The following is a 21,713-nucleotide window of genomic DNA, read 5'->3' on the forward strand; positions in this document are numbered from 1 at the left end:
GCATTGTGTCGGCTTTCCTCGCCTCAGTTCTGTCACATCGAATCAACTCTCAGTCTGCTCCAGCAATGACCAAACATTGTCTCATTCCCCACTCTCCGGCCCGGGCAGGTCACGCACAACCGTCCTGAATCTTTAATTCTTCAGTTCACACCGCAAAAATGCCAGGTTGTACAGGCGGTTGGAAAGCTCAGCTCCGATAGGAAAACAATAGGCTATTGATTGCAGTGATCGTTTACTTGAAAATGTGTGATTCATAAAGTAGTTCGTGGTTTTGTTTGATACCGATAAGTGATCGCTGTGCTTCCCCAGCGCCATCTTAAACCGGAGTGTCCTCTCCCTGGTGCCAGGGTCAGGGACGTCTCAGAGCAGCTATAGAACAGCGGGCCAGTGTTGATTCAGCCATAAGTGGTGGTTTGTGTCGGAACCAATGGACAGGCAGAAAAGGGGTGATGTCCCACACGGTGAATGTAGAGAGTTAGGGAAGAAGGTGAAGAGCAGGACCTGAAGGGTTGTAATCTCCGGGTTACTCCCGGTACCGTGTGGTAGTGGGGGTAGGAACAGAAAGTTAGAGCAGATGAATGTGTGACCGAGGAGCTGGTGCAGGGGCAGGTTTCAGGATTCTGCATCACAGATTCATGGAATCATAGAAACGTACAGCACAGAAACAGGCCATTCGGTCCATCTAGTCTATGCCAAATCATTTAAACTTCCTACTCCCATCGATCTGCACTGGGACCATATCCCTCCATACCCCTGCCATGCACGCAACTATTTAAACTTCTCTTAAATGTTGAAATCAAACTTGCATGCACCACTTGTGCTGGCAGCTTGTTCAGACATTCTCATAACCATCTGAGTGATGAATTTTCCTTTCCAGCTCTCCTTAAACATTCACCTTTCACCCTCAACTCATGACCTCTGGTTGTAGTCCCTCCCAATCCGCATGGAAAATGCAAACACGAGAAAATTTGCAGATACTCGTAATTCAAGCAACACACAACAAATACTGGTGGAACGCAGCAGGCTCGGCAGCGTCTATAGGAAAAGGTACAGTCAACGTTTTGAGCCGAGCCCCTTCGTCAGGACTAACTTAAAGAAGAGATAGTAACAGATTTGAAACTAGGACTGGGAGGGGGAGATCCGAAATGACAGGAGAAGACAGGAGGGGGAGGGTGAAGCTAACAGCTGGAAAGTTCATTGGCCAAAGGGATACAGAGTTGGAGAAGGGAGAGGATCATGGGACAGGAGGCCTAAGGAGAAAGAAAGGGGCAGGGGAGCCCAGAGGAAGATGGGCAGCAGGCAAGGAGTGATTGTGAGAGGGACAGAAAGAGAAGAAAAAAAGGGGGAGAATAAAAATAAATAAGAGATGGGGTAAGAAGGGGAGGAGTGGCACGAAGTCATGAGGTTGTTTTGGCAGTCAAGGTGAAGGATAGTCCAAAGAGCTTCTACAGGATATTAAGAGCAAAGGGATAGCAAGGGATAAAATTGATCCTCTTGAAGATCAGAGTGGTCGGCTATGTATAGAACCAAAAGAAATGGGGGAAATCGTAAAAGCGTTTTTATTTTTTTTTTTGCGCGTGTGTATTTACGAAGAAAATTGGCATGGAGTGAATAGAAATAATGCAAACAAGTAGTGAGGTCATGGAAACTACACAAATTGAGGAGGAGGAGGTGCTTGCTATCTTGAGGCAAATCAGAGTAGATAAATCCCCAGGACCTGACAGGGTAGTCCCTCGGACCTTGAAGGAGAATAGTATTGAAATTGCAGGGGCCTTGGCAGATATATTTTAAATGTCGGTATCCACGGTTGTAGTGCCGGAGGATTGAAGGATAGTTCATGTAGCTCCCTTGTTTAAAAAGGGCTCACAAAGTAATCCGTAAATTATAAGCCAGTAAGCTTGATATCGGTAGCAGGTAAATTATTGGAAGGAGTACTAAGATATAGGATCTACAAGTATTTGAATAGACAGGGACTTACTGGGAGAGTCAACATGGCTTTGTGAGTCGTAGGTCATGTTTAACAAATCTATTAGATTTTTTCGAGGAGTTTGCCAGGAACTGGATGTAGGGAAGGCAGTGGATGTTGTCTATATGGACGTCGGTAAGGCCTTTGTCAAGGTCCCGCATGGAACGTTAGTTGGGAAGACTCAGTCGCTCGGTATACATGGTGATGTAGTAAATTGGATTAGGCATTGGCTCAATGGGAGAAGTCAGAGAGTGGTAGTGGAGGATTGCTTCTCTGAGTGGAGCCCTGTGACTAGTGGTGTGTCACAAGGATCAGTGCTGGGTCCATTGTTATTTGTCATCTATATCAATGATCTGGATGATAATGTGGTAAATTGGATCAGCAAATTTTCTGGTGATACAAAGATTGGAGGAATAGTGGACAGTGAGGAAGGTTTTCAAAGTTTGCAGAGGGATTTGGACCAACTGGAAAAATGGGCTGAAAAATGGCGGATGGAGTTTAATACTAACATGTGGAGGTATTGCACTTTGGAAAGACAAACCAAGGTAGAACATACAAAGTAAATGATATGATAGGGCACTGAGGAGTGCAGTAGAACAGAGGGATCTGGGAATACAAATACAAAATTCCCTAAAAATGGCGTCACAGGTAGATAGGGTCGTAAAGAGTACTTTTGGTACTTTGGCCTTTATAAATCAAAGTGTTGAGTATAGGAGTTGGAATATTATAGTGAGGTTGTATAAGACATTGGTGAGGCCGAATTTGGAGTATTGGGTGCAGTTTTGGTCACCTAATTACAGGAAGGATATTAATAACTTTGAAAGAGTGCAGAGAAGGTTTACAGGGATGTTGCTGGGACTTGAGAACTGAGTTACAGAGAAAGGCTGAATAGGTTAGGATTTTATTCCTAGGAGCGTAGAAGAATGAGGGGAGATTTGATAGAGGTATATAAAATTATCATGGGTATAGATAGAGTGAATACAGGCAGGCTTTTTCCACTGAGGCTAAGGGAGAAAAAAAAAACAGAGCACATCGTTTAAGGGTGAAGGGGGGAAAATTTAGAGGGAACTTTGGGGATTTGGGGGAGGGGGTTCTTCGCACTGAGAGTGGTGTGACTGTGGAATTAGCTGCCAGACGAAGTGGTAAATTTAAGAAGAACTTGGACAGGTACATGGATGAGAGGTGCATGGAGGGATATGGTCCAGGTGCAGGTCAGTAGGACTGGGCAGAAAAAATGGTTTGGCACAGCCAAGAAGGGCCAAAAGGCCTGTTTCTATGCTGTAATGTTTCTATGGTTTCGAACGGAAGTTAGTGAAATCAATGTTCATGCCATCAGGCTACCGAGACTGAATATAAGGTGTTGTTCCCCCTTCTTGAGTGCGGTTTCACCTTGACAGTAGAGGAGGCCGTGGACAGACATATCAGAATGGAAATGGGACGTCGAAATAAAATACGTAGCCACTGGGAGATCTTGCTTTCTCTGGCGGACAGAGCGTAGGTGTTCAGAGAAACGGTCTCCCAGTCTGCGGCGGGTCTCAACAATATATAGCAGGCCACACCAGGAGCACCGGACGCGGTATATCACCCCAGTCGACTGACAGGTGAAGTGTCGTGTCACCTTGAAGGACTGTCGGAGGCCCTGAATGGTGATGACGGAGGAAGTGTAAGGGCAGGTGTAGCACTTGTTCCGCTTATAAGAATAAGTACTGGGAGGGAGATCGATGAGAAGAGATGCGGGGAGGGGGACGAATGGAGAAAAGAGTCGCGTAGGAAGCAACCCCTGTGGAAAGCGGAAAGAGGAGGAGGAAAAATGTGCTTGGTGGTGGGATCCCGTTGGAGGTGGTGAAAGTTACGGAGAATTATGTGTTGGACCCGGAGGCTAGTGGGGCAGTAGGTGAGCACAAGGGGAACCCTATCCCTAGTGGGCTGGCGGGAGGATGGGGGTGACAGCAGATTGTGTGACATGGGAGAGATGCGTTTGAGAGCAGAGTTGATGGCGGAGGAAGGGAAGCCCCTTTCTTTAAAAAAAGGAAGACATTTCCTTCGCCCTGGAGTGAAAAGCCTCATCCTCAGAGCAGATGCGGCGGAGACGGAAAAAGTGCGAGAAAGGGATGGCAATTTTGCAAGAGACAGGTTGGGAAGGGGAATTGACCAGGTAGCTGTGAGAGTCTGTAGGCTAATATTAGACATCAGTACATAAGCTGTCTCCAGAGACAGAGATAGAAAGATCAAGAAATTAGAGTGAGGTGTCGGAAATGGACCAGGTAAATTTGAGGGCAGGCTGAAAGTTGGAGGCAAAGTTGATGAAGTCTTTCTCTGCGCATTGGCTTTTGGCATTAATAAAATTGGATTATTCGAGTTTCCTGCCTTGTGGCTGCTTATACAAACATAGAAACATAGAAAATAGGTGCAGGGGTAGGCCATTCGGCCCTTCGATCCTGCACCGCCATTTATTATGATCATGGCTGATCATCCAGCTCAGAACCCCGCCCCAGCCTTCCCTCCATACCCCCTGATTCCCGTAGCCACAAGGGCCATATCTAACTCCCTCTTAAATATAGCCAATGAACTGGCCTCAACTGTTTCCTGTGGCAGAGAATTCCACAGATTCACCACTCTCTGTGTGAAGAAGTTTTTCCTAATCTCGGTCCTAAAAGGTTTCCTCTTTATCCTCAAACTGTGACCCCTTGTTCTGGACTTCCGCAAAATCGGGAACAATCTTCCTGCATCTAGCCTGTCCAATCCCTTTAGGATTTTATACCTTTCAATTAGATCCCCCCTCAATCTTCGAAATTCCAACGAGTACAAGCCCAATTCATCCATTCTTTCTTCATATGAAAGTCCTGCCATCCCAGGAATCAATCTGGTGAACCTTCTTTGTACTCCCTCTATGGTAAGGATATCTTTCCTCAGATTAGGGGACCAAAACTGCACACAATACTCCAGGTGTGGTCTCACCAAGGCCTTGTACAACTGCAGTAGTACCTCCCTGCTCCTGTACTCGAATCCTCTCGCTATAAATGCCAGCATACCATACGCCTTTTTCACCACCTGCTGTACCTGCATGCCCACTTTCAATGATGGTGTATAATGACACCCAGGTCTCGTTGCACCTCCCCTTTTCCTAATCGGCTACCATTCAGATAATAATCTGTTTTCCTGTTTTTGCCACCAAAGTGGATAACTTCACATTTATCCACATTAAATTGCATCTGCCATGAATTTGCCCACTCACCCAACCTATCCAAGTCACTCTGCATCCTCTTAGCATCCTCCTCACAGCTAACACTGCCACCCAGCTTCGTGTCATCCGCAAACTTGGAGATGCTGCATTTAATTCCCTCATCCAAGTCATTAATATATATTGTAAACAACTGGGGTCCCAGCACTGAGCCTTGCGGTACCCCACTAGTCACCGCCTGCCATTCTGAAAAGGTCCCGTTTATTCCTACTCTTTTCTTCCTGTCTGCTAACCAATTCTCCATCCATATCAATACCTTACCCCCAATGCCGTGTGCTTTAAGTTTGCACACTAATCTCCTGTGTGGGACCTTGTCAAAAGCCTTTTGAAAATCCAAATATACCACATTCACTGGTTCTCCCCTATCCACTCTACTAGATGCATCCTAAAAAATTCTATGAGATTCGTCAGACATGATTTTCCTTTCACAAATCCATGCTGACTTTGTCCGATGATTTCACCGCTTTCCAAATGTGCTGTTATCACATCTTTGATAACTGACTCCAGCAGTTTCCCCACCACCGACGTTAGGCTAACCGGTCTATAATTCCCCGGTTTCTCTCTCCCTCCTTTTTTAAAAAGTGGGGTTACATTAGCCACCCTCCAATCCTCAGGAACTAGTCCAGAATCTAACGAGTTTTGCAAAATTATCACTAATGCATCCACTATTTCTTGGGCTACTTCCTTAAGCACTCTAGGATGCAGACCATCTGGCCCTGGGGATTTATCTGCCTTCAATCCCTTCAATTTACCTAACACCACTTCCCTACTAACATGTATTTCGCTCAGTTCCTCCATCTCACTGGACCCTCTGTCCCCTACTATTTCTGGAAGATTACTTATGTCCTCCTTAGTGAAGACAGAACCAAAGTAATTATTCAATTGGTCTGCCATGTCCTTGCTCCCCATAATCAATTCACCTATTTCTGTCTGTAGGGGACCTACATTAGTCTTTACCAGTCTTTTCCTTTTTACATATCTATAAAAGCTTTTACAGTCAGTTTTTATGTTCCCTGCCAGTTTCCTCTCACAATCTTTTTCCCCTTCCTAATTAAGCCCTTTGTCCTCCTCTGCTGAACTCTGAATTTCTCCCAGTCCTCAGGTGAGCCACTTTCTCTGGCTAATTTGTATGCTTCTTCTTTGGAATTGATACTATCCCTAATTTCTCTTGTCAGCCACGGGTGCACTACCTTCCTTGATTTATTCTTTTGCCAAACTGGGACGAACAATTGTTGTAGTTCATCCATGCAACCTTTAAATGCTTGCCATTGCATATCCACCGTCAATCCTTTAAGTGTCATTTGCCAGTCTATCTTAGCTAATTCACGTCTCATACCTTCAAAGTTACCCCTCTTTAAGTTCAGAACCTTTGTTTCTGAATTAACTATGTCACTCTTCATTTTAATGAAGAATTCCACCATATTATGGTCACTCTTACCCAAGGGGCCTCTCACGACAAGATTGCTAATTAACCCTTCCTCATTGCTCAAAACCCAGTCCAGAATAGCCTGCTCTCTAGTTGGTTCCTCGACATGTTGGTTCAAAAAGCAATCCCGCATACATTCCAAGAAATCCTCTTCCTCAGCACCTTTACCAATTTGGTTCACCCAATCTACATGTAGATTGAAGTCACCCATTATAACTGCTGTTCCTTTATTGCACACACTTCTAATTTCCTGTTTAATACCATCTCCGACCTCACTACTACTGTTAGGTGGCCTGTACACAACTCCCACCAGCGTCTTCTGCCCCTTAGTGTTATGCAGCTCTACCCATATCGATTCCACATCTTCCCGGCTTATGTCCTTCCTTTCTATTGCCTTAATCTCTTCTTTAACCAGCAACACCACCCCACCTCCCATTCCTTCATGTCTATCCCTCCTGAATATTGAATATCCCTGAACGTTGAGCTCCCATCCTTGGTCACGCTGGAGCCATGTCTCTGTGATCCCAACTATATCATAATCATTAATAACAATCTGCACTTTCAATTCATCCACCTTATTACGAATGCTCCTTGCATTGACACACAAAGCCTTCAGGCGCTCTTTTACAACTCTCTTAGCCCTTATACAATTATGTTGAAAAGTGGCCCTTTTTGATGCTTGCCCTGGATTTGTCGGCCTGCTACTTTTATTTTTCTCCTTAGTACTTTTTGCTTCTACCCTCACTTTACACCCCTCTGTCTCTCTGCACTGGTTCCCATCCCCCTGTTGTGAACTAACCTCCTCATGCCTAGCCTCTTTAATTTGATTCCCACCCCCCAACCATTCTAGTTTAAAGTCACCTCAGTAGCCCTCGCTAATCTGCCTGCCAGGATATTGGTCCCGCTAGGATTCAAGTGTAACCCATCCTTTTTGTACAGGTCACGCCTGCGCCAAAAGAGGTCCCAATGATCCAAAAACTTGAATCCCTGCCCCCTGCTCCAATCCCTCAGCCACGCATGTATCCTCCAACTCATCGCATTCCTACTCTCACTGTCGCGTGGCACAGGCAGTAATCCCGAGATTACTACCTTTGTGGTCCTTTTTCTCAACTCCCTTCCTAGCTCCCTATATTCTCCTTTCAGGACCTCATCCCTTTTCCTACCTATGTCATTGGTACCTATATGTACCACGACCTCTGGCTCCTCACCCTCCCACTTCAGGATATCTTGAGCAGACAAATCTCAAGGTGTATAATTTATACCTTCTTTGATAATAAATGTGCTTTGAATCTTTGAATTCTCTCCTGTTAATAGATTTCGCCTCTATTGCCTCTGAAGAAGGGAAATCCAAACAACCCCGTTCTCCTGCCTGCAGGTAGGGTCCCGTGCTTAAGGAAGGATACCTTTAGTGAACGAGAGGACGCGGCAAATGGTCACTAGACTTGTCTGTTGAGGAGACCTGAAGCATTGTGGGCCGATACTCTCCGGAATAATCTCATTTCTTCACACACTGACGGAGCCCCACGATTAGGAACGCTGAAATTGTGCGGCTCAATAGGAAAGCAGTTCAGTCCATGTTGGTGGCAGATGATCAGTCGGATGTTAAGACTGACCAGAGTCAATCAGCCGACAGAATTTCCAATGAACCCCCTGAATTCATAAGAACCTACACGAGGAATGATGGTGATTGATTACAGACGGTTACTATGGATCAGCATGCAGAAGTTCAGGACTGCAAACAATGCCTCTTCTCCCCACAGTACACCGGCTGCTCTGTCAATATGTTCCACATTCCCACTTCTCCGTCTGACCATACATCTTCCTGTTTCACACCGATTCTAAAACTATATAAAAAGAAAGATATCAAAATATTAGTGAGTGTGTAAAGTTCAGTGAAATGGGAGGTAACGTTAATCAACATAGTAATTTAAAATAGACGGAAGCCTTTTATCGAAATGCTAAGGTTTTGTCGCCCTCTGACAGTCAACGCGATTCAGCTGAGCGAGGACGTCAATTCCAAAATGCTTGCTGGCAACCACACACCATGTTCCAAAACTTTGGATAAGCAAGCAAGGTTTATAGCGAGGAGACCCGAATCCATCAGTAGAGAAATTGTTTTTCAATTACGTAGAGACACAACATCTGGAACACCATTCAGAGTACAGGCATTTAAAGGGGTGGTGTTAATCGCGGGAAACGAGTAAAGTTTTTTTTTTTAATTAAATTAATACCTGTGGTGTGCAACTTGAGTTCTGAACCGAGTTCGAGAAACAAGGATTGTATCCTTTGGAATATAGAGCAGTAAGAACTTGTTACAGAATAGATGTAAAATCCTGAGAGGTCTGAACAAATGGGATGCGATGAGATTGGTTCCTCCAGGATGAGGATATAGATAACGGTCACAACAGCCCGTTTATATGAAATGCTGGTCCGATGATTCCAATGCAGAGATGACCATTCAAATGAAACAACTGGAAGACCTGTGTCGCCCACTCCCCTTCCTATCTTCTATGTCCGGAGATAAGGCGTTCCGTTCGGTGCTGTCCTCTGCCGCAATCCTGTCCCAGAGAATAAAGCTGCTGGGCTCCACCAATCTTTCCACCTCGTCGCTAACAGTGTGAAACAGCATCCGTGTCTCACCCAATAGATTCCTCTCCCGAAAGTTCAAAGTTGCAAGTTTAAACTAAATTTATTCCCGAAGTATATACACGTCACCATAGGAGCGTCCACAGTAAACGGAACGAAACACAAGCGAATCAATGAAAGACCGCACTCAACACAGATAGCAAACGACAAATGTGAACAAAACCATAAACTACACAAATATTAATAATAATTAATCAATAAATGTCGAAAATATTAATTGATGAGTCTTGAAAGTGAGTCTCTGGGTTGTGGGTACAGTTCAGTGTTGGGTAAATGAAGTTATCCATTCTTCTTCAATAGCCTGATGGCTGAGGGGTGATGGACCTATTGATGGGTTACCTCCTTCCTGATGCCAGCAGCGAGAAGAGAGTATGACCTGGATGGCCGGGATCCTGCATTCCGTGTAGTTGAGCTCACCGGCGGGGAGGGATTTACCTGTACTGGACTGGGCTCTATCCATTACTGTTTGTGAGCTTTTCCGTACAAGGGCATTGGTGGTCCCATGCCAGGTCCTCATGCCACCAGTCAATATGCTCTCCACCGCACACCTATGGAAATCTGTCAACATTTTAGATGGCGTGTAGAGGCGCTGCCGAGCCTTTCCTGTAATGAAACGTATGTGCCGGGCCAAGGATTGATAATCTGAAATGATAACACTGAGGAATTTAAAGTTGCTCCCTCAACCTTCCCTCGCTGATTCTCCTCGTCCCTCAACATCCGCACTGTGCTCTCACTCGGCTTTTCACATAGATTCCCTTCTCACTTCTGATATTTCTTGTGCTGAGTTTGCCAACTCACTCCTGTAACTCCACTTCAGTGATAGCTTAACTACCTCGAAATGTTTCCAGAGCTTCTTCCGCTGGTGTCTTCACAGGAGTGCCGTCTCTCCAAAGGCATAACACGCTGCCAGGAGGTTATGACCATCGCGTATTTATTAATGTCCACATACAACTAATATTAACATAATTCCTTTGAGATATTTCCAGGCCTGTCCGTGTTCAATATCTCAACTGTGTTGTCACATTTATTCCTTCAGTTTGCTAGTTACTGCGCTTTCTGTATTTAACTTAGTGTGTGTGTGTGTGTGTGTGTGTGTGTGTGTGTGTGTGTGTATTTCATTTCACCGGTGGATATAATATCAATTTAATGTCTGGGAACTCATTCCCAGACCAGAGAAACAACTCATATCAAGAGTCTGCTACTGGGAAGGAAAGGGTCAATTTCTTTCATCAAAAAGGTCTTTAAATTACATTTTCTGTGGTACGTTTTGGTATGTGTTAATAGCTTTTTGTTGAATTAGTCACACGTAATTTTATTTTTACAATATAAGAACATTTCTCCGAATATCTACTTTACAAAAGATTTGGGAAGATGATTCACGGGTTTAGCAAGACACGGATCAACATACCCAAAATGCTGGAGGAACTCAGCAAGACAGGCAGTTTTTTCCTTGGAGCGACGGAGGAAGTTATGGAAAACAGTACAGTCGACGTTTTGGGCCGAGACCCTTCAGGAGGACTGGAGAAATCAAATGAGGAGTAGAATTGAAAAGTGGGAGAAGAGAGGGAGAAGCCCCGTAATAGGTGATAATCAGCTGCCAGCGTGTCTTTACACCGTCCCACGTGGGGGAGTTAAACCCCAACCCTTACTGTATCAGTTACGAAGCTACGGTGGAGAAATGGAAAAACCGCCCCTCGTTACAGGGAGGTGCGAACAATCAGCGATAGTCCCCACCTCTCCATCTGTCACTCACTGGTCCGGTCGTGATGGTCTGAACGTGATACGAACAGTTAATCCCGGAGGAGAAATTGCTGCATTTGAGGGAAGTGCTTGCAGTACATTAATGTCGCGAGTTCCGCTTCACAAGTTGAACTGCTGGATCAGCACTGAAGGAACTCCGACATTCATCCAATCATCAGGACAGGATTAGGAAGTTAATGGCACCTCGGGACTGGGTCCCCGTTGTGGGTGAAAACGTCGCTGTTTATGTTTTTAAAAAGCCTCACAAGTGGGATGAATTGTCTGTCTGAACAATTAAACAATGTAGAACAGAGTCACTGGTGAAATATCGGGAACGAGGAGCAAGACGGTTAGAGCATAAACGGCACAGAGATGATAACTGAGTGGGCCAGAAAGTAGGGAGGAAAGAAAGAAAAGTGGAGAAAAAGAGAAAGAGGAGAAACAGGGAATGAACGAAAGAAACTGGGTATGAATACGGGGAAAAGAGAGAATGGACCCAGACATATACAGACCCAGACCCAGACTCAGACAGTGATGTTGTGGGGATGGAACTGGACTCTCTGACGGTGGTGTCTGAAAAGAGGATGCTGTCCAAGTTGCATGCCATCTTGGACAATGTCTCCCATCCACTACATAATGTACTGGTTGGGCACAGGAGTACATTCAGCCGGAGGCTCATTCCACTGAGATGCAACACAGAGCGTCATAGGAAGTCATTCCTGCCTGTGGCCATCAAACTTTACAAATCCTCTCTTGGAGGGTCTGACACCCTGAGCCAATAGGGTGGTCCTGGACTTATTTCCTGGCATAATTTACGTATTATTATTTAAACATTTATGGTTTTATATTGCTATATTTATACTCTATTCTTGGTTGATGCAACTGTAACGAACCCCAATTTCTCTCGGGTTCAAACAAGTATGACTATGATTATGACTATGACTGTGACTAAGACATAAACAGACACAGAGATAAACACATACACAACACACACAAAGCATCCACAACACTCACATACAACAATTCTTTATATTCTCGGCAGCAGAGTGGCGCAGCGGAAGCGTGCTGGGCCCATAACCCAGAGGTCGATGGATCGAAACCATCCTCTGCTATATTTTCTGTTAGCGGCAGCGCTTATGCATCCTCGTGTTTTAAAACACAAATGTGTCATATTATGCATCTGTAAAAGGAAACAGCATTTCAATTGACATCTGCCATTTATTCGTACTTCTTTTAATTCTCGTCTCTGTGGCGCAATCGGTGAGCGCGTTCGGCTGTTAACCGAAAGGTTGGTGGTTCGAGCCCACCCAGGGACGCTGTTGATCGTCAGCAGTTTTTTTTTTAATCTCTTTCTCATTCAAGAGAAAATGTGCAGCAGCAGCTACGGAATAAAGTATACGGTCGATGTTTCTGGCCGAAACCCTTCACAGGTTCATGAAGCAGCCTGGCCTGCTGAGTTCCTCCAGCATTCTGTGTGTGTTGCTTGGATTTCCAGCATCTGCACATTTTCTCGTTTGTGATTCGACTTCTGTACTGTGAAGTCTCTTCCATGGAATTGAACTGAATTAACTATTAATTACGTCCTTCACATACATGAGGAGAAAAAAATCTTTACGTTACGTCTCCGTCTAACTATGCAATGTACAATTTATAGTAATATGTAATAAGTAGTATGTACAACAGGACAGTCAATATAACATAGAAATACGATTGTATCAGCGTTAATTAATCAGTCTGTTGGCCTGGTGGAAGAAGCTGTCCCGGAGCTGTTGGTCCCGGCTTTTATGCTGCGGTACTGTTTCCCGGATGGTAGCAGCTGGAACAGTTTGAGATTGGGGTGACTCGGATCCTCAACAATCCTCCAGGTCCATTTTACACACGCTAGTGATCCGACAGTTTTTTTTTCTCTCTCATACAAGAGAAAATTTGCAGCAGCATCTATGGAATACAGTACACAGTCGCCGTTTCAGGCCGAAACCCTTAGAAACATAGAAACATACAAAACCTACAGCACAATACAGGCTCTTCGACCCACAGTGCTGTGCCGAACATGCACGTACTTTAGAAATTACCTTGGGTTACCCATAGCCCTCTATTTTTCTAAGCTCCATGTACCTATCCAGGCGTCTTTAAAAAGACCCTGTCGTATTCGCCTCCACCACCGTCGCTGGCAGTCCATTCTATGCACTCATCACTCTCTGCGTAAATAACTTACCCCTGACATCTCCTCTGTATCTACTTCCAAGCACCTTAAAACGGTGCCCTCTCGTGCTGGCCATTTCAGCCCTGCGGGGGGGAGGGGGGGAAACACCTTTGACTATCCACACGATCAATGCATCTCATCTTCTACACCTCCATCAGATCAGCTCTCTTCCTCCGTCACTCCAAGGAGAAAAGGCCGAGTTCACTCAACCTATTATCATAAGGCATGCTCCCCAATCAAGGAAGCATCCTTGTAAATCTCCTCTGCACCCTTTCTGTGGTTTCCAAACCCTTCCTTTGGTGAGGTGACAAGATGTGAGCACAGAACTCCAGGTGGAATCTGACCAGGGTCCTACATAGCTGCAACATTACCTCTCGGCTCTTAAGTTCACCTCACGGTTGATGAAGGCCAATGCACCGTATGCCTGCTTAACCAGAGAGTCAACTTGCTTTGAGTGCCCTATTGACCCGGATCCCAAGATCCCCCTGATTCTCCACATTGCCAAGAGCCTTACAATTAATACTATATTCTGTCATCATATTTGACCTACCAAAATGAACCACTTCACACTTATCTAGGTTGAACTCCATCTGCCACTTCTCAGCCCAGTTTTGCATCCTATCAATGTCCCGCTGTAACCTCTGACAGCCCTCCACATTATCCACAGCACCCTGAAAATTTGTGGCATAGGCAAATTTACTAGCTCATCCCTCCACTTCCTCATCCAGCTCATTTATAAAGATCACGAAGAGTAGGGCTCCCACAACATATCCCTGAGGCACACCACTGGTCACCGGCCTCCATGCAGGATATGACCAGTCTACAACCACACTTTGCCTTCTGTGGGCAGGCCAGTTCTGGATCCACAAAGCAATGTCCCCTAGGATCTCATGCTTCCTTACTTTCTCAATAAGCCTCGCATGGGGTACCTTATCAAGTGCCTTGCTGAAATCCATACACACTACATCTACTTCTCTACCTTCATCAATGTGTTTAGTCGCATTCTTCAGGATCATGAAGCAGCCTGACCTGCTGAGTTTCTCCAGCATTTTGTGCGTGTTGCGAGGATTCCCAGCCTCTGCAGATTTTCTCGTTTGTGATTCGACTACTGTACTTCAAAATCCCTTCAATGGATGCCTATCCTGAAGAAGTTTAAATCTTCCCTTCGACGAGAGTTCAGTGAAACCCTCTCTCACTGCCGCCCCCTCTGCGATTTCAGCTCTTCTGTTTCTGCTGCGTTTCATTGCCAGCTGGGAAAAGCTGTGCTGTCCGGAGGCAGCGCTCCCTTCTGCAGTCGCGATGAGCACAGTGGGAATTGAATCTGTTCTACGTGTTTCAGTCACATATACCGAAATACAGTGAAATGCTTCTCTTTCTCTCTGTTCATAGAGATCAAATACACAGTGCATTGGGAGAAAACAAAGTGAAGCAATAAGCAAATGCAGAATAAAGTGTAACAGCCACAGGGAAAGCACGGCGCAGGTAAATAATAAGGTGCAGCACCATAACGAGGTGGATTGTGAGGTCAAGAGTCCATCTTATCGTACTAGGGATCCATTCAATAGACACAAGTTTCCATGAGACTGTGATGCGTACCTTCTGCTGGATGAAGGAGGGAGACCAGAAAATATCCGGGGCGCGTTGTGTCTTTGATCAGGAATCTGTATGTTCGATTTGACCAGAAAGTGTACGTTTCCTCGAGCGGAGTCCTTGGAACTAACGGACTTCCGGGGTCTAAAGTTATGTTTTTCATTCAATTTGGGGTTCTCGATCCTCCTACATCAGGGACCACCACCATCGTACGTGAGGGATCCATCTGATCCATTAGAGTGAATTTCACTGACAGTAAATTGCCCATGAATTCTGCGCTCATAGTGCTTGGTGAGAGGTTATCTTTTTCAGTCTAAAAGTGTACAACCTGCGATGGCCGGGAATCGAACCCGGTTCAACTGCTTGGGAAGCAGCTATGCTCACCACTATACCACCATCGCCCCATGATGCAAACCAGATTCGGTTACTGAATGATCTCTGGTGCTATAAGAGTCTGTAACTCGACTCTCAGTGTCTGAGCTGTTTTCTGAAGGATCATTCCTCACTCTGTTGCAGTTCCTATACCGACCACTGGATGTCGCGACGTTCCGACAGACCGGAGAAACACAGCTCCTGAGATCCGACTGAAGGGAGAATCGACCCGAGAGATTCGAAGGGCTACAAATGGTTTCCTGCTTGACGTATCAGTAAATGGGAACCAAATTCTGATTATAAATATCCGTTCAAACAAACACGCGGTTAGACGTTAATGGGATCCCTTCCTTTGGCTAGTCCTTGAACTCAATCAGTGACTGAAACACTAAAGAATTCTGAGACCCCTCCAGTCACACAGTGAGGAGGGGATGGGTAAAATGCGCCACCTCTACACTCAGCAAACAGACATCAGAGTGACTCTATGAGTTCTCCTGCACCCTGACATCCGTGTGACAGGTTCCACACTCCTGTTTATTCCTCGTTAGTTTCCCCACCTGTCACGTGGGAGAGAGGGGTTCGATTCGCCGACGGGGAGACCGTTTTCCTGCTTCAAATGAAGGCGGGATTAGAATATGGGAGAGTCTAGTGTGCAAATAGCCCGCGACTGGAGAGTTTCCCGAGAACAAGGGACGGTCTGTTCAGCATTTTTTTTCAGTGTTCCATCATCGTGTCTGTACTTCAACGCCGTTCGGCGTTACGCTCGGTGACCGAATCCTTCACTCCGAAACATTAAACCGGGGCTGCTGCTCCGAGATATGAACCCCCGCACTTTCCCACCACTCATGGCGACTCTGTCAGATTCCCTGGGTGACTGTGTGGAGAAGACAGGCAAAGGTACAGCTGAAACACTTTGGAGAGAACCAAACCATGTGGCCGTGTTTACCGACGGGTTTAAAGCCACCCTGCCCCTCCCGCAGCCCCGGACCCTCCGACCAGACGCTCAAAAAGTGCACTGGAGGAAGGTGAGTTTAATTTTTATGACGTCATTGCAGCATGTACGTAAACGCTGCGTGGCCCCGCCCCTGGACCTGATTGACAGCAGAACCAAGAAGAGGGTTCGAGCTGCTGACTGGCTCAGGAGCATTAGCGATTGGTGGCGCTGGCTGTGAATGTGTGGGGATTGTGGGAAATAATGTAGGTTCAAGAGGGGCCCTCCGTCTGGAAAAAGATCCGGAAACTGAGGGTTCTGGTGAATGCGGGAGGAGGTTGGAATGAAGTTGAATTTACATCTGGAATCTGGATCTGGAATAATTTCAAGTGATTTGTTAGGAAAGGCTGGATACTTTGGAAGGAAAAAAAGACTTCAAGGTAATGTTTAAATTTGACCTGGAACAGCCTTCTTTCATCAATCCCATTAAATTAACTGCAACAACACACGAAATGCTGGAGAAACGCAACAGCAACTACGGAAAAGAGTTCAGTCGACATTTCAGACCGAGACCATTCATCAGACCTGAGTTCCTCCGGCATTGTGTTTGTGTTGTTTGGATATCCAGTATCCGCACGTTTTCTCGTTTGAAATTAACTGCAGAGTTGAAATCTGCTTTAGGGAGTATAGAATGTGCTGAAACCTGAAGAGGAGGAGATGTGCCAATTGTTAAGATAAGAAACTGTGAGAAGGCTTTATTGGGTTAAAATAAGATAATATCTCTGTTTCCTGATGAAAATAGAGGTATCCGGGGTGTTAGAACTGTCACAAAGGGGTGCTGGGAACGGACGCAAATGCGAGACACAGACATTGAAGTACAAGGAACAGGACTTGACTAGAGTAGGGACGTGACAGGATTCAGACCAGGAACAGGGACAAAAACGCAGACGTGGGCTGGGGAAAGCGGGACCAGGGCTAGAAACCATGGACTAGGAGACAAGCTGGGGCCTTTGCTCTTGAGCTTGGCTGCGGGATCCTCGAGGCTTGGGTTCTTGGAGATCAGAGACAGACTCGGGACCGAACATCAACATAGGGCCGGGACTTAACCTTCGAAAAGCCGGGACTCATCTTTAAGCAACACACATCAAAGTTGCTGGTGAACGCAGCAGGCCAGGCAGCATCTCTAGGAAGAGGTACAGTCGACGTTTCAGGTCGAGACCCTTCGACAGGACTAACTGAAAGAAGAGCTAGTAAGAGGTTTGAAAGTGGGAGGGGGAGGGGGATCTAAAATGATAGGCGAAGACAGGAGCGGGAGGGATGGAACCAAGAGCTGGCATATCAGCTCTTGTCTGAATGATGACTTGTATCCTCTCCAATTCCCCTACTGAAGCAACAGCAGATGCTGTCTCTTTGGCTCTTCACACAACTCTGGAACATCTTTTCAGCAAAGATGCAAACATCTGGATGCCCTTTATTGATTACAGCTCAGCATTCAACACCATCATCCCCTCAAAACTAATCAGTAAACTCCCAGTCCTGGGCCTCAATAACCCCATGTGAAATTGGATCCTGGATTTCCTCAGGTGCAGACCCCAGCCAGTTCAGATTGGCAAAAACATCTCCTCCACAATCTCTATCAGCACAGGAGCACCATAGGGAAGTGTGCTTAGCCCCCAGCTCTACTCGCTTTACACCTATGACTGTGTGGCTGAGTACAGCTCCAACACCGTATACAAGTTTGCTGATGACACCACTGTTGTGGGCTGTATCAAAGGTGGTGGTGAATTGGCATGCAATAGGGTGACAGAAAACTTGGTTGAGTGGCATAATAACAACAACCTCTCAATCAATGTCAGTGAGACCAAGGGACAGATTGTTGACTTCAGCAGGGGATCTGGAGGTACATGAGCCAGTAATAAAAGTACGATCAGAAGTGGAGAGAGTCAGTAACTTTAAATTCCTGTGTGTCACTCTCTCAGAGGACCGGTCCTGGACCCATCATATAAATATTACTGTGAACAAGGCATGACAGCTTTTCTACTTCCTCAGGAATCTCAGAGATTCAGCATGCCATTGAAAACTTTGTCAAACTTCTATAAATGTCTGATGGAAGGTGTGCTGACTGGCAGCATTATGAACTGGTATAGGAACACCAATGTCTTTGAGTGGAAATTCCTACAAAGCTAGTGGATTCAGCCCAGCTACATCACGGGTAAAACATTCATAACCACTGAGCACATCTACATGAAACATAGCCATAGGGAAGCAACATCCATCATCAAAGATCCTCACCACACAGGCAATGCTCTTTTCTCACTGCTGCCATCAGGCAGAAGGTACAGGTGCCTCAGTACACGCTCCACCAGGTTCAAGAACAGTTACTACCCCTCAACCATCAGGGACTTGAACAAAAGGGGATAGATACACTCACGTCAGGACTCTTTTCAGGACTCTGTTACATGGTTATTTCATGCTCATTATTTATTGCTTTTTTTTCTGAATTTTCACTGTTTGTTTACAGTTTATAATTCCTCATATTTACAGTTCACAGTAAGTTATATTGATTTGCTAAGAATTGCCGCAGAAAAGAATCTCAGGGTTGTATGTGGTGACATGAATCTACTGTGAGAATAGATTTTACTTTGAACCAGATGGTGATATTTTCGTACCATGAGGACAACTTACTTTGGGTTAAAATTTTGGCTTTGACAATATTTTTCCGTGACGCTCTTTCTTCATGAATTTTTCAATGATCTAGTTACAAGGTTTTTACCCCAAATTATAAAAGATTATCCAACAAAAATATGCAAAATACAAACATTAAATATGTATAATGCCGCAGAGTCATATTAAAATATGAATATTACTGTGGAGAATACACTCAATTCCCGTGGGTGGGGAGGGAGTCACCGATCCCGGAAATCTCCGTCTGCACCCACTCTGTTTACAATAGTCGCAAGTTTTTCAGCGGCTCCACTGATTGACAGCTCCCTCTGCCCCGCCTCCCGGGCAGCGCACTCACCGTCACGTGACACGTCGAGACAACCAATCAGTGACGGAGTGACGTCACAGATGTCCCACCTCCGTCGTTTCCTGGGGAACGGTAAATCCCGGCTGGTGGCGTCAGGACTATGGCGACGTGGGCTCGATCGTTTCGGCTCCGCTGTGGGATCCTGTTCCTACCCACGGAACAGTGAGTGTCTGTCAGCGCCTCACTGCACCGGCTCTCTGCCTCAGGTACAATATTTAAAACATATTTGCACAGTCACATGGATGGGAAAGGTTGAGAGGGATACGGGCCTAATGCAGGCAGATGGGCCGAGTTCAGGTCGACAACTTGGTCGGCGGGGATGAGTTGTACCGAAGGGACTGTTTCATTTCTGTATAAACCAGTGACTCTATTTTGTTAATTCCGGATGCCAGCTCTTCTCTGTGTGAAATATTTACCCCTCAGATCCCCTTTGAATCTGTCTTTAAACAGTTTTGTCCAACTCTAATGAGAGGCAGTTCTTTGGCTGACAAGGCAAGTAGAACACACAACCCTGTCTACCTGTGATGCCACATACAGGGAACTGTGTAACAATATTAGAGGCACATGCACAGGGGCTTCAGTGAGCAAGCCCAGAGGGATATGAAACTAATGCAGGAAAGTGGGATTAGTATAGCTGTGCATGATTGGGAGCATAAATGTGATGGGCCAGAGGGTCTGTTTCTATCCTGTACAACACTGACCACAGCAGTCCTCCACTGCAGTGGGGTTTGTCACCTTCATTCTCAGCTGTGAGCTTGTTCCACTGAACCCCTTATCCTCTGAGAAGACATTTGCACCCTCCCACCGTGAGCAAGCTGTCAGCCATCTGTCCTAATATCACCCAGAGTACTTCACCAAATTCCTATTTCAAAGTATTGTAACTGGTGCCCAGGAAATGGGAGCATTTTGGTAGCCTTTTAAGGGGGTTTGTTCAGTACTTGACCATTAATACCTTTGTACAACAAAAATCCATCGTACTGGGTTCTGAATGTTTTAACTGAGTCCATCCTGAAGTTCTGTGTTTCAGGTTCCCACTGCACTTTCACAGTCAGTGGTTTCTGCATGTCCATAGTGGCCATCGAGAATCTGTCTTTGCTAACTCAGCACTTGGTCTGTCTCCTACCCTGCCTTGGTGATTCAAATGCTCATCCAGATGGTCCTTAAATACCAGCCTGCACCACCCCCTCAGGCAGAGTGTTCCAGATTGTAACCTCCTGGGGAGCGAGGGCAGTTTTCCTCAGATCCTCTTTAAACCACACATTTCTCCCATTCAACTTAGTTGCACACACCGCATACTTGTGTGTATTAAATTCCATCTGCCATTTTTCCAGCTGGTCCACGTCCCATGTCAAGATTAGCAATCCTTCCTCGCTGTCCTCTGCACCCTTAATCTTGGTGTCATCTGTAAATTTGCTGATCCAGTTTAATACATTCTCATCCAGATCATTAATACAGATGGAAAACAACAATGGACCCAGCACTGGGAAGTTTAACCAGGGCAGGATGTACACAGTGAATGACAGGTTCCTGAGAAGTGTTCATGAACAGAGACTTTGTGTGTTTCTGCCTCCGCTACTTCCTCTGGCGGCTCATTTGGGATACCAGCTATTCTCTGTTACATTGACTGTTCCATTTATAATAAATTACTGTGATTGCATAGTTAGACGGAGACATGATGTAAAGATTTTTACTCCTGATACATCTGAAGGATGTAAGAAATAAGGTCAATTCAATTCTCCATGCGAAATATTTACCCTCAGATCACCTTAAAACCTCCTCCCTCTCACCTTAAATCCATTCCCTTCAGTTTTAGACAGTTTTAGTCGGAAAACAGTCTCTGTCTCTCTAACCTTTATATGCCTCACATAATTTTATCCACCTCCATCAACTCACCTTTCAGATCCCCTTTAAACCTCCAATCTCTCACGCCAAAACTACTCCCTTCAGTTTTCGGAGTGAGAAAACTGTTCCTTCCCTAGAAGACCCTGGGGAGTGAACAGTTTCTGCCTACCCATCTCCAGATGATTCCATTAATCCATGAAACTGTCCCCTGCACCAGATTCTCAGCTACACATTCATCAGTGGTATCTTCCTATATCTCCCTGCACTAACAAGTGTCACTGGGAGTAATATAAAGCTTAGTAATTTTAGTTTCTCTCTTCTTTCTCTATATTTTCTGCACAGGGCACTTCCCGCCTCCTCCCTACATTGCTATTACTAACATGCACCGTCCACCACGATGTCTGGCTGCTCAGCCTTCCATTTGAAATGTCCTGCGACTGCTGCGAGACCATCAGACCATGAAGTACAGGAGAAGAATTAGGCCATTTGGCCCCATGCAGTTTGCTGCACCATTCTGCCAGGGATCAGCAATCATGACAGATCTCTTAACCCTCTCAAATCCTCTTCCTACCCCCACCAAGAATCAAGAACCTCCACATTAAATACAGTCAAGTCACTTTTTATTGTCATTTCGACCATAAACTGCTGGTGCAGTACGCAGTAAAAACAAAACAACATTCCTCCAGGACCATGGTGCTACATGAAACAACACAAAACTACACTAG

At 45.5% G+C, this 21,713-nt stretch overlaps 1 protein-coding gene and 2 non-coding genes across 3 annotated transcripts in view; 2 read left to right on the forward strand and 1 right to left on the reverse strand.

Moving 5' to 3' along the window:
* The window catches only part of LOC140189114 (uncharacterized), a 1,124,305-nt gene that overhangs the window by 1,086,395 nt on the left and 16,197 nt on the right, over positions 1 to 21,713 (forward strand). The window lies entirely within an intron of this gene.
* On the forward strand, positions 12,262 to 12,335 carry trnan-guu (transfer RNA asparagine (anticodon GUU)). Its single transcript has one exon. It is a non-coding gene; the product is annotated as a tRNA-Asn (tRNA).
* On the reverse strand, positions 15,142 to 15,213 carry trnag-ccc (transfer RNA glycine (anticodon CCC)). Its single transcript has one exon. It is a non-coding gene; the product is annotated as a tRNA-Gly (tRNA).

Source organism: Mobula birostris, chromosome 28 (assembly GCF_030028105.1).
Source record: "Mobula birostris isolate sMobBir1 chromosome 28, sMobBir1.hap1, whole genome shotgun sequence".
Classification (NCBI taxonomy): Eukaryota; Metazoa; Chordata; class Chondrichthyes; order Myliobatiformes; family Myliobatidae; genus Mobula; species Mobula birostris.